This window comes from Ptychodera flava, chromosome 17 (assembly GCF_041260155.1).
Source record: "Ptychodera flava strain L36383 chromosome 17, AS_Pfla_20210202, whole genome shotgun sequence".
Taxonomy (NCBI): Eukaryota; Metazoa; Hemichordata; class Enteropneusta; family Ptychoderidae; genus Ptychodera; species Ptychodera flava.
In genome coordinates this window covers 36,006,530-36,022,448 of record NC_091944.1, presented here as the reverse complement: position 1 = coordinate 36,022,448, position 15,919 = coordinate 36,006,530, and the positions used below count along the sequence as shown (strand labels likewise).

Genomic DNA, 15,919 nt, shown 5'->3' with positions numbered 1-15,919 from the left:
GCAAGCAATTATTCTCACTAGCCATCACCAGTAACAGCCTACCGAGGAATACCAATTACATATAGAGTCATCTTCAATTCGTACGCCAGGTAGGTGATTTTTCTTATGTACACTTTTGTTTGACTACCCGTACGAAAGTTACAAGGTTGCCCCAACAAACTGCAACATAGTGTAGACTTTGTGACATCCTTGATAAACCTGCCTGATACTGACTTAGAAGTTGCCCATCTTTGTAACAACCCTCACATGATATCTACAAGAATCTGGCTACCTTGTGCAATCCTTGTACAAAGTCCATCTTGCTTGTATGATATTCAGGCAGGGCGTATAAAGATTACATAAGGATGTGTCAGCCTTGTAGTATTAGTCCAATGTATAAGATTACCAGTGAGCTGGCAAAATGTTAATCATGACAACATTGATACTGAGATATTTCAGTTGGAAAACAATTGTTTGTAGTTTTTTCTAATTTCTTGAAATATTCTGTCTTTTGTAACAAACACAATTACATTTTAAGCAAACAAAACTACTTATTACGAAGTAACAGTTCACTTTTCATCCAGTGATATTCATGAACCTATAGTTGCAGCAAATTATTTTTATCAAAAAATGTATTTTTTTTTTAGAAACATAAAATTGACTGTCATGCTACAGAAATATTTTGAGATCTTTTTGTTATATTTTGAACATGCAGGGGTATTCTAATACTGAACCATATTTTAAGGCATTTAAACTCCATTCAGATTATAAATGTTAATGGTAGGTGCATTGCCACCTACAATACAGATTCATTAGTTTTACAAAACTTGGCTGTCCTAGTCTCTTTCACATGTATTTGGAAATTTACTTCTAAGCCAGGGGCTCATCTGCACCTGTTTACATAAACATACACTTTTATCCTATACCACTGACGGGAATAACAAATGTGTTTCAACCACAGCAAAGTTTACATTTTACAGCTACATTCATCAATGTTACACTTGTCACAGTAATTTGAAGATACTGGAAGAAAAACACCACACCTGACCAAAGCAACTTCTACCACATGAGACCTGCAGACTGCCATTATTGTTTACATCAAATCTAAGACTATAAGTCCAGTGGTCTGATGATGTCATACATCATGTGAATGTTTCTTACTGATTGGCCCAAATGAAACGTGATATGCCTGTTATCTCTGGTGCCAAATCAACTACCTGAACAAAACAACTACAATCAACCTGATCAATCTGGATGACATCAGCAATCATATGAATGTTTCTTCGATTGGTCCAAATGAAACACGTGATGTGCTCTGTTATCTTTGGTGGCAAATCAAATAACTGAACAAAGTTACCGTTGAAATATACTATATCTGCTTCTAGGTTCTGCTGCGTTAAATACTACTTCATTGTTATAATTTGATATTATTTCTCGTTGACTGATATTTATTTGGCTTCGAACAAGTTTGCTCTCGTGTATTGGTGAATTGAAGAAACATGGTCAGACTGTTTCTTTCATCGTTGTCACTGAGGACAAATGTATAAAGGTCGGGGAAAAATACTGATACAGCATCCCATGGAAGTTTGGTGGTAATTTAAACAGCGTTATTTTCGCGCCATAGCAAAGAAATTAGGTAAGTGTTGTCTTCTGCAATTTCCCTTTATAGAGACAGCTTTAAGGTTGCAGTATCGGCTGGGTTTTGGAGAACTGTTTACACATTTAATCAAATGAAACAACAATTGACCCCATCAGTGATCTGAGTGTCTCTATAATCATATTCTGTGCCCAGTATTTCCGAAAACGTCAGGTTGGCAGTGCAAGAGCAGTGCAGTCTTGTGTAAAATACATTACACTCGATAATGAACTGGAATAAAATCCCATGTACATTTTCCCTATTGACAGTGGTTGTAGGGCTTCAAACATCAGATCATTGAGAAAGTCAGCTTACAATTCTCCACATTTCAAGCATGATCATTTCATTCATATTTTCTGAATGTTGCATTAAGTAGTATGGTTGAGAATTCATACTGTGTGTCTTCCAAAAGTTCATTATGCAGAAAACTTTCTGCACGTCATGAGTGAATTGTGTATTTCTCAACGTAATTTATACCATTGTACTTTGTGAGCTGAGGAATATTATCTCCTTCCAAATCTAAGAAGGCATATCCACCCGGTATTATGTAACATTCACCTACAAACTAAACCTTGCATTTGGTTCTGACTGCTCGTGTACAGTTGTGAAGTGAAATGACTGTCAGCTTACTATTGTAAACTTCAAAGAAAAAAGATTTCTATTTATCATTTTTGTTAACTTGTGAAAAATGCTCTGTCTTTATTTTTTAATAAAACAATTGAGCCATGATGAATTTTGAAAATAAATAATCTTGGTAGTAATTAAGAATCTTTCAGACTGTGTATACTATTGCAACACTATGAAGACCTAGGGGGAAGGTTGGTTCAAATATGCGTGGTTGTTTGTGAAACCTGACTAAAAAAATTGTGCTCATTTAATTACCATGGGGACTGCTAGCAATTGTATTGTAAATTCTTTCCACTGCATAAAATTTTAGGACTCTGACACTTGAAGACTAATTTTTTTAAATTATCAAGGTTTTATGTTTCATGCATGATTTCAATTTTTTTCAGGAGACAGGAAAACTCTGAATGAGGTACCTCAAACAGCAATGAATAAATGTCACACATGGGCAGAGGTCGAAGGTCACCAAAACCAAACCAGTAATACACCAATCAAGGAATCACACTGCCTGTGAACTGGTAAGAAATGGAGTGCAAAAGGCCAAAGTAAAATCATGGAGCCCAAGAAGCAGTGCAAATCACCACATCGCAAACACCTTTGAAAGAAAAACTGCAGCCACCACTAAGGATAGGCAGTGGCAGAATTCTGGATATCATGGTTTAATACTGGTAGAAGTTGAAATAACAGGATCGATAAAGGGTATGTATATTAATATGCAACTTTTAATTTATGCTGTCAATAACAGCTGCTTTATTGATCAAACAAAATTTTGTATCAATCAGTGTCATTGTACATGTAGATCTAGACGGGGGACCAATTTCGTGGGGTTCTAATGCAATGTATGAATATTAATAGGCATAGTAAGTTCAACTTTTTTCAAATTTTATCAAACGTTGGCTGTAGTCAAGATGAAAAAGCAGAGGTTGTTCCTTGTACTCCTGCACTGGACAAAGGTTTTATTACTCATCATTTACGTTCCAAATTTCTGTCGTTTCAGCTTTCATCCACAAAAAATATCAAACTGACAGACTCAGTGTACCAAATTTCAACGATGTCATCAACCATTAATGTGCTCAAGCAAGACAATGCAGAAAGAGAAAAACAGATAAATTGGTGAGCCATAATTCCACTGAGGAAAAATTTCAGTAATTTGTAGATCTATGGGACTTTTGACGCTACTGTACCGTGTGTTTTATTTCAGTCAATTTGACTTCAATCATGACAAGCTACATCACTGGCACAAATATGTGCTTTGTGTAATTCACTGTTTTTGTCTACAATTTGTGCTGACATTATAACTTCTAGCTTACTTAGACTTAAATGAGTTGCTTTGTAATGATAGGTTTTTTTAACTAACGAGAAAAGCACTGTTTTATGCTTTGTATTCATTTTTTTATTTGCAAAGGTTATTTACATTACAAGTCATACTGCCAAATTTTTGATATTGCAGTTGCATAGTTTACATGAAGAAATATTTTTATAGCTGACAATGATATGATAGTAAGATGTTAACTTCAAAGAATCTGATTCAAATACCAACCTGATATAATTACTTCAGCCTAATGTTGAGAACTGTATGACATTGATAGTTAGAATTCTGAGTTTAATTTCTAAAATTAATATAATTATGAAATAGAGGCATCTCAAATTTTACCAGGAACATCAAAACAAGTGCATGCAACAAATACGGTACCTAAATGATAGTAATTTTTATGATGAAGAAGGCTTCATAATTTTTATACATTGGGCGTTTTACATTCACAAAATGTAATTGCTGTTACCAAACTCGTTTTTCAAAAACAAGACAAGTATGATTATAAGTAACCTTTCCTATTAACAATAATTTTTACATTTCCATGATGTAATCAATATAAACCTATCCTTCACTTTATAATGTACTGCATTCATACATTATATATTTATCATGTGTAAAAGGAAAGTATGTCAGGTTTTTTAATGTATTGACAAGTTGGACAGGAATATCCTTTATTTTTGAGTGTATTGTAAGGCTGGACAATTTACAAAAGTTATTTCAACTCTCAATATAAGCTTTGTCTCTCATTTTTGTAGTGTTATTCACGTACACTGCTATTCCTTTTCATTTTAGCAATAAATAAGTTCTTTCATCCTACTTTAGGTCTAATATCTGTTTCATGATTAAGAACTTGTGCTTGACTGTTGTGGAATGTATGAGTGACACTGACCCTAAGTGGTAAGACTTTTCAAACATAGTTATGCATACACCTGTGCAGTATTAATGTGCAAGTACCCTGGTATAACCATCACTACAGTTTGGTAAAGGAAAGAAGATGAGGATGCACTTGTGATGGTTCAATATATTGCTTAGAATGCCTGCTGGAATATTGGTATCATCCCCAAATTAATGGAAAGGGTGCGGGGGGGGGGGAGTAGGATATGTAAAGCTGTTATGTAACATTATCCAATCTATGTACAAAGATTGCCGTAAGCGATATGGGGAGTCTCCAAGGTTCAGACAGGGTAAAGTCTACAAGCTTCTGACAAAGTTGGCACCAGTTCTAGCCATTCCCATGTCAACGATGAATACCAACCTTGAATACCATTCTAGTAACCTCCTTGTAACATAGTTGTAAGACAAATAATGTTGCAAACTTGCACCATTATCTTGTCACAACCTGGTAGCTTTCGTACGGGTGAGAATTTTTACGGTGTGGTCGTGATTTAGTAATAGTAGTAGTGAAGCGGAGGCGAAGGCTAGTCAAGCCCAAGTATATAAGCATAGACTTTGACGTCAAGGTTATCAGAGAGAAAAGAATGGCACTAAAAGGTAGCGCAGAGTCAAAAACGTACGAAATCAACCACCAAACTTTTAACAACATTGTATTAGCCGCTCGGACAAATCTTTCAGCTACATTCAAATATTTTCTTTTGTCACTGAATTTATTTACTAAATGGGTTATTTTCACGATAATTCACGGTTTTTATCAGATGTCCCACCCTCGCATATCCCTTTCTTTTTCACTGCCAAGACTCGGCCTTCGCCACACAAGCTTACAAACACCAAAAACCTCTAATTTAAGTTAAGACGAGAGGAGGATAGAGCTCCTTGACAACCATCCAGTCAGAGTTTGACATGCCTTTCTACGAGCTATTTCCTACGTGCACCAGAGCTGTGTTCAGGTTTCCTGCGATCTGTGCGATAACCATACCCCTAACTGCCGCGGCAATATATATTTCTGACAGCGAAAACCGGCACTTGTATTATATATTTAAGCAATAAAGCACACCCAGCGATGGTATACCACGAGATTTTGACCAGTTCACTACATATATACACAAGCGATAGCGAGTGCATATATGAAGTGAAATGGTCAAAATCGAGTGGTATACCGTCGCTGGGTGTGCTTTATTGCTATTATATCATAACAGTATATTGAAATTCTGGAGTGGAACGTCATAAAAGGACTTTTTCTAAGCTAAGAGCTAGCGCGCATGTCTGCCGTGGTATATCGCCAATAAACCACGGTTCTTTTCGCGTCTCGACCAATCAGATCGCTGTATTTGCACCATCAATATACTGGTATGATATAATAGGCGATAATCTTGCTAATCTTTGTTTCAGCATCAAAATCGGTGTTTTCTAACCTGCCAAATTTCGATGCGCAGTTTTGAAAAGTTCAGTCTTTGAATCTCTCAGTTTGGTTTGTTTCTATTTCCGTTTCTTTTATGACAAAGCGACGCTTTCTTGTCCCATTTGCGACTTTCGTATCTCCTTCACCCTCCGACACTTTTTATACCCCCCCCCACCATTCCCCAAAGTAATATTGTTTCCCTGTGGGCCACAACGCTCCGTTCAATGACATTGCTTGCTTAGGGACAGAATAGCTCCACCTTACTTAACTGGGTCTGTAGTGGGGATCGATGGCATAATTAGGTGTGAACATTGCTTGTGCGGCGCCGTGTAAATATAGACAGTATACAGCCAGTATCGAAGTCAAAAGCACCGCTGTTTATTCCTTGTATTAGGTACTGGCGAGGAAATCAGTGATACTTAGCTTCAACATTGTGCCCTGTTGACAAACTCAGCATTAATTACTGTCGATAAATTAATTACAATAATTTGCCTTTTTAAAGTGAAGAGTTAGCCGAGGACGAATTTTTGCGTTGATGCGTGTGTCCGGCCAATCCAAGCCGTACGTTGTAAGGTTCAGATCCGACTGTACCGACTGAAAATTGAGTGGATTTACGCATCTTATTTCAAGGCCAAAATATACTTCTTGTTTGGTCGACCAAAGGCGTAAGTTTGCTAACCGCTGCCAATGTTGGTTAAATTCTCCCTCCATGGTAACATCCTACGAATGACCAGTTCATCCACAGCCGGTGTGGTTGAAAGGCTGTGGTAAAACATTTATTTGAGGTTTTAACATTTGAAAGTACATCAGCCTACATGTCGTACAACAGCTCGTTCTTGTACACACATTTCAGCAATTTTAGTTTAATTTTTAACTTTTCCCACGCAGCATCAAAGCATGGTCAAGCCAAGTGTCCATACGAAAATGGAAGTTATACGGCTTTGGAGAGCTGCAATGGGAACGATGGCCATAACGAGACACATAAAGAGAAGTGTACAGATTTGTAGAGGGACTGTTGGTTCTATTATTAAACGCTTCAAAGAAAACAAAGGATTTGCCGAGAAACACCGAAGTGGACGGCCCAGTGTATTGACACAGGAAATGAAGAATTTCATCAATGATAAAATGGCGCAAAACGATGAGTTAAAAGGGTCCGACCTGAAACGCTTGCTGGACAATGAATTCGGCACAAATTTAAATGAAAGAACTGTCAGGATGGCAAGGCAGAAGTTAGGATGGACACGGCACAGAACGAAGTATGGACAGTTGATTAGGAGAGAGAATCAAGTCAAAAGAGTTGTCTGGTGCTTGCAAACAATACGAAACAAAGATAACTTTGACAATGTCATCTGGACAGATGAATCTTGTATACAACTTGAAAAGCACGCAAGGTTCAGTTACCGAAAGAAAGATCAACCTGAGTGTGAAGAGGAAAATGAAAGCAAAACATGTACCAAAAATAAACGTCTGGGGCGCTATATCTAGAAGAGGAACGGCAGATATCGTAATATTTAAAGATAATGTATATTCAAATATATATACTCAAATTTTGACCAAATCAGCCGTTCCTTTTCTGGAGGAGATTTTTCCATATGGCCATCGTTTTCAGCAAGATTCAGCGCCAGCTCATACAAGCAGATTTACGAAAGCCTTTTTCAGTAATAACTCGATTGATGTAATGGCATTTCCGCCACAGAGCCCTGATTTAAATCCCATTGAAGATGTGTGGGGGGACTTGAAAAAGTATGTGCGGGAAACAGCAAAACCCGATACTCTCAACAACTTGGTTACAGCCATTAAATAATTTTGGGCTACAAAAGTCACTCCACAATACTGTGAAGCACAAATTAACAAACTTTATTCAAGAATCCCTAAAGTGATAGCAAGTAGGGGACAAAACATAGATGCTTAGGGAGAACACCTATTACTTGGCTAAATGTATTGAAAAGTAATAGTTTGCCGTCTTTTTTTGTAGATACCTTTGGAATGACTTCGTTTATTTCGACCGAGTGACGATTAAGAGAGCCTGAATGCTCAATTTAAATTTAATCTTAATTAAAGATGCTGGAGTTTATGTATTTTATCATGATATTATTTTTACTCTTGTTAATTTAATAAATGCATAAAAATATTTTGTTCTGAAATGAGTATATTTTCCTCAAACTCAGTTCCGACAGTCTCGGCGATTTTGTAGGTGTTTTTATCTCCTGCTGGTCGGTCAACATTGTATTAGTTTTGTGCGTTGTTCACATTCGTCAGTGGTGACATGACAAACAAATCCCCAAGACGACTTCATTAAATAGTATCGCAAAGATACACACTTATCGCGGGACATAGTTTTTCCCATCGTCCTAAACCATGCGCCTCTTTACGGCAACAGCTCAGCGCTACCCGTCAAGAGAGGTCAGCGGAGCGAAAATTATTGCTCTGGCTCGCGAGAATGAGTTTTTCCTCCCTTACAGGCACAATTTAGTCAATAACCAAGCATCGATGGCCTACGTTCCGTGACTTATTTCATACCAGCGATTCTCCTACGCATTTTGTGGTGTGATTTCCGAGGCGACATTAGCTGTTGACCGGCAACGGTGCCGTGGCGCCTATCAATCAATCTAGGGGTTTTGCCGTGCACACGAAGCCGTGTGTCCGGCGTGGTATGGCCTCCCACTACAGGCCGTACAACGCCGAGAACACAGAGCGTCGTGGGCAGGGCTAGGCTGTGGTGGGAGGCCGTACAACACCGGGAACACACAGCATCGTACACATTTACAGGAGTGTAGCTAGTATGGTACAGAGATAAATTAGGCTCTCTTTGTATACTACACTGGCAATATTCAATACATCCATGGGCTAGGGCGGAATAAGGATCATTGCGACCGCTGCTCACTGTGATAAGCATGATCAGTGTAGAAGACTAATGGAATATGCATCATTCAGTGCTCGTGGAAAATTCTGCTTGCCCTATCATGCATATTTTCAAGTTGATGATATTATAATTTATTTATAGCAACACAAATCCAAACTTGGCAATAGTCATCGAGTGTGCGTTTTGGGGTCACCCAAAAGTTTTAGCTTCCATGACATTTATATGCCCTCACACTAGGAGCAAGTGTAGGAGGGACCGTTCCGGCTGGCAATTGAAGTGGATTTGATCAAAAAATTGGACACACAACGAGTATATCTTTTAAATATGAAGGCATTGGGCATCTTCGAGCTTGATGTTAGGTGTCATTTTAATGATTGAATTGAAATGATTGAGGGGCTGGGCCTTACCGCTGGGCTTTTTTCCGACAGAAATTACATTATGTAAGAACTGTCAAACACCCATATTTGTAATGGAAATTAATTTAATGAGAGTAAATTAATGATGTTGATTTTAGCCGGGATTTATGGTGCATGTCAACATTTCAATGTGCTACAAGGAATAGTACAGAAAGCAGTTGCCTCAGCGTTTTACAACCATATAATTCCTCTGTGGTGATACTGAAGGAAGGAAGGAACGACTAGTGTACTCTTTATAAATTATTTATTTCATCTATTAATAACATTCAAGAGCAAGCAAATGACAAAAACAATTTCCAAGTGAATGTGCAAATTCAAATTGTGTATGCTGACTAAAAATAGTGACAACATCACTGTTCGCTCCCATATAGTTATCAAAACAAGTCAACAATTGTATGAAACATGGACATACATATACAGACAGACTGACATACACAGACTGGCACAAAGTGATGAAATTGACCCCAAGTGTGCCTTGGCTCATGGAGATAACGAACAGCTGAATGTAATGATAAAATAGTTAAGTATAGGCCTATACAGGCACTGAGAGTGAATATGCTACAGCAATTTGATTAGTTTCTTTTCCTTTTCTACTCCTGTGATAATCTTTAAGACAATCAATCTGCAAGGCAGTTTATGTATTGACAAATATGTTATCTGTTACAAGTACACAGTAAACAGTTCTTGATTTTTCATTTACAATATTTGACGAAGACTGAAATACATAACATGCAACCAATGTTTACACTTTGCCTATAAACCAGATACATGCTTCCACACCCTAGCAAATGAAAAGAATCCATGATCAAGTTTGAATTTGACTGCGGTTTATTATTATACTGATTTTAATTGAATTTATCCTTTGATTTGGCATATTGTGTGCGTAATTAACTTCGGAATGAGGCTACAACTGTATATTATAGTTGTATGTAAGCAATTGGCAAGCAAACGATCTAAACACATTGACATGATTCTAGGCAGAAGTATTCCTGTCACTCAATGGCATTGAACTACACGCGTACGGTCTCCATGTCATTCCAATGACACATTACTCACATGCATTTCTCCACACAGTTTGTTCAAACTTTCGGCTTTTCTGTTGGCTATGTTTCTTTGCCAGCCAGTAAACATTGTACATGGCATGGGTGATTGCCTCTTTTGCTTTGTTTAAAGATTCGGTGGACGCTTTTCTAAATTCGGCAGCTCTTGCAGGAGCAGCTGAAGCGGTCAAATGATTCTCTGTGGTCTCGTGTTTTGCGAAATTGTCTCTTTTAGGTACAGTTGCGTCTCTGCCTGTTGTAAAGATATTGTTCATTTTTGCAGACTGGCATATTTTACAGAAAAACAAATTTTTTTCTGAATCATGAATCAGCCATGGGAAATCGGTAAACCATTCTGCTTTGACTTTCCTCTTTTTTTCATACGTATCTTGTGACCGCCGGCCAGACGACGTCGACTTCACTCTCACTGTAGAGGCATTCACGCCGACGTCCACTGAACTTGTTGTTGTACTCGACCGCTGATCGCCATCAGCGATCCCCTCACTATTTTGCTTACTAACATCAACAGCTGATACACCCTTGTCGTCTGTTTTGGCCCTTTTGGGTTGTCGATTAAACCCACAGTCAAGAAGAGTACGACTTTTTGCTTGACGGCTCCTATTTGCAGTCGACATATTGTAATGCAAAGTGAAAAGTTCCAAAATAGATTACATGTGCTGAAGAGCCCCTCAGGGTACCGGTAAATAGTGCTATGGCAGAAAGCTTCCCCAAGAAGTGAAAACATTTACCGCAACGCGACAGAACAGCGTACGGTCTTTTTTTTACGTCAATGAGTGAACAAACGTTACAAATTTCGAGTCGCCAGTCTGGCGAATGTTTTGACTGTCTGAGTCGCCAATGAGAGAATCAATTCGCCATTTTGCCGTCTGGCGAGCGGTAGCACGAACACTGTATACACGTCGAAATATAGTTGCGTCGTCCATGGATTAAACGTAACTAATTATCACGAAATATTTCCATATAGTTTTCTAAACACATCAAAATTGAAAATCGGGGCTCGAAGTTTCAAAATCAGTATTTAGCCCCTATAATCATATTCCAAATACAACGTCCGATTAGAATACTGCGATAGCAGTCTGCTTACTACACACTCAACATGGGTAAAAAATTTGGCAACTTTGACCCCCCCTAAATGCCACTTCTTTCGGTGTTAACAGTTTGAGGATAAACACAATAAAGTTTCGAAAGGTATGATAATAAGATTTCGTAGTGCTCGTCATTTATGAAACGGCTTTGGGCGAAATTCACTACCCTGTCCGAAAACTGTCACACTGAGTGCAGTTGTAATCGGAGGCGATCGAATCCATACTTTTTAGTGCGGGAGTAATGGAAGTACAGTAGTCCAGAATAGTGCATTTTTGTTTTTTCTTCGCACTACCACTCGTACTGGACACAAATTCCTTCGAAAGTGCCATTTTGAGCGACTACAACACGCTGTAAATCAGCAATGAACACTTGCTGTATCAACTCCAATGATTTGTCAATGAACGCAAAACTTCCTGTTGGCAACCAATCACAAACGCTGTTTGAAACAAGTAACTCTGCAACAGGTTCTTGGTATAGCGCTCTCTACGGCCACACAGTGAGTGGTTCTGTATTGAAAACCTGCCAAACATTACCGTGAATTTAGATCGCGTAAATGTATCACGTACGCGCCATTTGCATTATTGGCGTGACTTTTTTGCCCAATTGATTTTTCTGAATGCGATTTTTCTGATTTTTGAGCATAAATATCGCGTTATCGTGCCCAAAGTGATCACTGGAACATATAGCAATAGTTGAACTACTTTCTGCAGATATTATTTCTTAAGAAATAGTTTCTGTAGGTGTAGTTTCTGAAGCTACATCTGAAGAAATGAAAAAGTGAAAACTAGCTTCTAGCATGCCAGATTCATAAACAGTTCATGATAGTTGGAAATCAATATGCCTAGAAGGTGTTTACAAATAGCTACTGAAGTGTTTAAGCCCAGGGACACTTCTGTTGGTGCTGTGTATACACATACCATACATGTTATTTTTTTTGCATTCATGTTTGAAACGGGTAAATCTGAGAGCGGATTTCAGGTCATGCACTGTTTACATGAGATAAATATGTTTAATATATGCATATTGCTGACTTAGTTTTTTTTTCTGAAGGGCATTTTATAAAATAAAGCACATCATATCTGTAGAAACCTGCATACCAAATATCATAGCTATCAGACTCGTAATTTTTGAGAAACCTTTTTCGACGAAAAAATTGTAAAAAATTCCCCAAATTACAAAATTGTAGATTTCGTCATCGTTTGAAAGACTCATCACATTTTTATTATCCCCATTAACCCGCATACCAAATATCAAAGCTATAAGGCAAGTAGTTTTGGCGAAAACAATAGTTTGACCAAAGTTTGACCAAAATTAAATCACATAACATTGATAATTTTGAGTGGTAACAAAAAATGTCATCTTTGTTTGTAAACATTTATTGTTTAAATTTACGACACATATTATTCACGAGCACTGGACCAATAAGATCTTCATGTAGATTTGGTTTTTGTTTTCAACATCGAGTGACTTGAAAGCAGTTACTGTCAGAGTCGAAAATACCATGTGGTTAATTGTCAGCCCTACGACACAAACAAATTGAGTTTCAGTAGTCTATCGTCGATAGAGCCACGGTCACTCTACGTTATAGCATGGAGGTAGAAAGAGGGGGCTTACTTCCGGGTTTACAAGAATGCCTCGCTGTAAAACTAAAGTTTGCTTAAATTATATTCCCTTAACGAAGAATTAGTTTCTAGTAGTCTTTAAAAGCATCTTGAGTAACTTTCACGAAACATTTCAAGGATGGACGCACGAAATACATTAGATTTGTACTTACTCTATGCTCATAGTACAGCTCTGCGCGATTGAATGAGTCTATCAAGGGTCACATACACAGCTGACTCCGTGTCAAAGGTAAGTCATGTGATGTCAGAGGTCATTAAATGAACACCTTAAGGTAGCTTTCCGCCTTTGTTTTGGTATTTTGAGTTAAAAACACGATTTTTTTTTTATCCCTGAAAAGTATTCCTCTAATATTGATCTTCCTTGTGTGTAGAATATCTTGGTCGCAAAGTTCCTGTTTTTGGGTGAAATTTTGAAATAAAAACGTACGAGAGGCACAGGTGTACATTTTGGCGTTTGAGACTACCATTAAGTCTTGATTGACAATGGATTACGCTAAGCAAGCAGCGTCACAGTATTCACATGCACTTAGAAAACATACGCTGTGAAAATCCCATTAGCACCTACCGTTCATTGCATGGGTCAAGACCATAGTGTGTACCTGGCAATATTAGGCGTCGCAAGGTGGGTCTTACTGTTTTTCTCATAGGGGTGGCCGCTCCCAAAAGATCACAATTTATCGACACAATCGGACAAGGTCAGACTTATGACATTGTTGACGGTACAATTTCAGATTACAGAAATGGCCCACACACTAAATGTTTTATCTGGGACATTTTTGTGCTTTTGTAAAAGCACCAGGAGTGGTGGATAAGTTCCGTAATGTCAAACATCTTTGAAGAGGCCGTTCCGTATACATAAATGGTACGTTCCACCAGCGGCCTTAGTGACAGCGAGAACACTTGAATACCGCAACAGACACCCTTCACATCTTGAACATTCAAGCAACATTCGGCCTCTTTCGGCCGAAGTTTCGGCTTCTTTTGGCCCCAAGACATTTCGACACCCCCGTTACGATTTATTTTTTCCCTTCAAACTTATTAGTAACTGACAGACCAGTCATATTCATAAGCGTGACCTTTGCGTTCTGACCAGTATGACTTTTACAGTGCCGTTTAGGCGCCGCTTTTCAAACTTTGACAGTGTCGGCGGCTATTGCTATTGAAAATGATATGAAACTCTTTTCTCACGGTTTTTCACCATGTTCTCACAAACATTAAAGCATGTGAATGCTGACACTATACTTCTCAGTGTTTTGATTTGTAACATTTTGGACGAGTTCCCAAACCAGGTAGTGCCGAAACGTCTTTGGTCGCGTTGCCTAAACGTCTTGGGGTCGGAAATTGTGCGGCCGAAACGACTTTGCGCCGAAAGGTCTAGAAACCCGACATTGTCCGTTCGATGAGAATACTAAGTGAGTTGAACAATTTATGAATAAAAATGAAATATCAGAAATAGCGGCAATGGAACTACTTGGGATTAGAAAATACAAGGTGGAAACAAATTGCATGGGCTTCAAGACAGCGACAGCAAATTTTCCAAAGGCAAAATACGTAGCGATGCAGAAATCACACGCCACAAAACAATAGCTGCCTCGTTTGCAGACATTTTGGCACAATAGCAGTGAACTGATAATGTCGAAGTCGTTTCAATCGCGGTTCCATTTTTCTTTGTCCCATTTCGTTTCCGGACCGCGCTATACCCAAAAATTGTACAATGCAACCACCCTACCACTAAATGAGAAGCCGACCTTGACAAGGTAAAAACATACGTCGACTAACAAATGTTCATCGTACACCGGACGAATGTGAATCAAATGATTTTATGGGAATGGACACGACAACATTGTTATCAGTTATCATGGCAGTAGCCAAAATGCTGCAGGACCGAAGACAAATTTCAATATGAATTTGACCGTCACAACCTAATAACGTAATCGCCCTGAGTTTTCATCAACATGTCATCATTGGTCGGTAAACCATTGAATGAGACGCTTACCGGGCTAACTACTTAAATACAGTGCAAAACACCATCCTAATCCTGAGATTTACATGTAATGAAGACGGGTCTGATATCATATTCGCCTGGAATCGATGCCATGGTACTCATGTTGGATACGAACAACAGCAGAGAGTTATCTATCTGTGACGTATGACGTATGACACTTGATGAGCGGTCTATCGCATGCAACTTGCGCTTGATGAAATGACGTACTTTTCTTTATGTTCATGTTTTCTCAACTTCTCTCCTTTGACTTTTATGCCGCTGACAAGCAATTGGTTCATTTTCGCATAAATGACTCCAGAAACGGTCTTCACCCACAGAAATGCTGTACAGAGTGAGGACGAACTATTGTCTCAGAAAAGCTCGCAGTATGATCGGTGTTAATCGGTTTTCAAGGCGCGTGAAGATCTAAAATGGCTGCTCACTGAATCCTCGGTTACTCTAACCGTAATGAATCACAGCATGGAGCTGTTCTTTTTTATCTCCATGATCACAGACACCGCAAACGTACATCCACATACAAACGCGGATATTTTTGTTGTCAGCCAATACTGTTTTCCCTAAATCACTCATCGGGCTCGCTTTCATTCTATTCCGCAGCCGTAAGTCGTTTCCGAGGTCGAATCGAATGCTGCCATAAACTTACACTGTAGTGTACGCTTGTCATGGAGGTAATCAGTCCAAGCGCTCGTATAGACGGCATCGAGATGCCGTAGCAGTTCCGACAGTTAGGTCGAATATTTAATACTCTATTTAAACCTTACAACTAATCAGTCAACAGATTATGCATAATCCCTTCCCTGGCACTCCCCAAGTTTATTTACTCATCAGCTACTGTGTAGATTGCGCTCTAAAAAGAGTACAACGTTCCCAAAATTCACCCTTTTTAGCCTCATTTCGACCGTTGACACTGATTTCAATGAGTGAATATACTGTTGAAATTGAACACTTTGATTTCACTATCTGGTTTTAGTGTTTTGTCGGTTGAGTATATTGTTTATTGCAATTCAAAAGGAAAA

At 38.5% G+C, this 15,919-nt stretch overlaps 2 long non-coding RNA genes across 2 annotated transcripts in view; one reads left to right on the top strand and one right to left on the bottom strand.

The window, feature by feature from the left end:
- Nucleotides 1-15,919, bottom strand: part of LOC139116198 (uncharacterized) — a 120,855-nt gene that overhangs the window by 32,679 nt on the left and 72,257 nt on the right. The gene's annotated exons all lie outside the window — the stretch shown is intronic.
- LOC139116188 (uncharacterized) lies at nt 1,439-4,370 on the top strand. Its single transcript, XR_011548253.1, has 3 exons — nt 1,439-1,615; nt 2,629-2,938; nt 3,237-4,370. It is a non-coding gene; the product is annotated as an uncharacterized lncRNA (long non-coding RNA).